Below are 1,197 nucleotides of genomic sequence, written 5' to 3' on the forward strand. Positions count from 1 at the left end.
CTTTCAGTGCCTACTCCTTATGTCTTCATGAGGCGCTTTCTTAAAGCTGCTCAATCTAATAAAAAGGTATTGTTTCGTATTTAGTGTATGTGAATTTTTTGCACTATCTTGATCTGCCTAATAACTGGCAATAATCTTCTGGTGACTAGTTGGAGCTTCTGTCCTTCTTTATCGTTGAGCTGTGCCTCGTCGAGTATGCAATGCTTAGGTTCCCCCCGTCTCTCTTAGCAGCAGCAGCAATCTTTACTGCACAATGCTCTATCAATGGGTTCAAGAAGTGGACTAAGACATGCGAGAGGCACACAAACTACACTGAAGATCAGCTTTTGCAAGTGGTTCCTTATGTTTTTCACACATTAATGAATTTTATTACTAGTTATGATGATCTAATGATCCCAACAAACTTTGTGCACAGGTGGAACCAGCTGAAGATTGATGGGGTATTCGTGGTTATGACTGAAGGCTGTAATTTCATTGGAAAGTTTGGAAGCTACTGCAAGTTCTTTCTACTTGTTAGGGAAGAGAATCTTTTAGTTTGTGCACATGAGGATCTTTTAGTTTGTCCACAAGAGAATCTTTGAAGTTTGTACTTGTTAGGGATTCGCTATGTTAGTACTTGTTACTGACTTTTAGTTCAACAAATTATATTTGAGCATTGACTTTTGCTTTTAGATTACTATATGCATTATGTTCTTTGGCATAATTTTAAAAGTCCTTTGGCTTTCTGATTGACGGAATGTACAATAGGGAGCACTACCTGCAAGGTTGCTTCTATATCAAAAAAAAAAAAACTCCTGGCAATTAAAAGTGTCAGTATAGAATTCGATATCCTAATGTTGTACTATAGCTATCCTAATACTTTCAATTATCAAGAAAAGAGATTTTTGTTGGCAGATGGGATGTTATAACAACATAGTTTTCCTGACACATTTAATGCAACGAGCATATTCCCACATTGGAAGGGACGACACTCGTCTGAGGTGTGAGAAAAGGTAAAGTGTCAGGTTAAATTATCTATACTGACACCTTTAAATGCCGTTAAAGGTCATTTTTGTTGTAGTGCCTCCAGAATTTAGTGTATCTTTGAGTGGGTCAGTATAAACCAATATTTGACGTACCAATATTTAGTGTGTTGGAGTATTTTAATAAAATAGTTAAATTCTCAATTAAAGGTGTAAGTTACAAGGAAAATAAATT

At 36.1% G+C, this 1,197-nt stretch overlaps 1 long non-coding RNA gene across 1 annotated transcript; it reads left to right on the plus strand.

Moving 5' to 3' along the window:
* On the plus strand, positions 1-679 carry LOC113735677 (uncharacterized). Its single transcript, XR_011841873.1, has 2 exons — positions 1-66; positions 232-679. It is a non-coding gene; the product is annotated as an uncharacterized lncRNA (long non-coding RNA).
* The last annotated feature ends 518 nt before the right edge of the window (positions 680-1,197 follow it).

Source organism: Coffea arabica, chromosome 3c, assembly GCF_036785885.1.
Source record: "Coffea arabica cultivar ET-39 chromosome 3c, Coffea Arabica ET-39 HiFi, whole genome shotgun sequence".
NCBI lineage: Eukaryota > Viridiplantae > Streptophyta > Magnoliopsida > Gentianales > Rubiaceae > Coffea > Coffea arabica.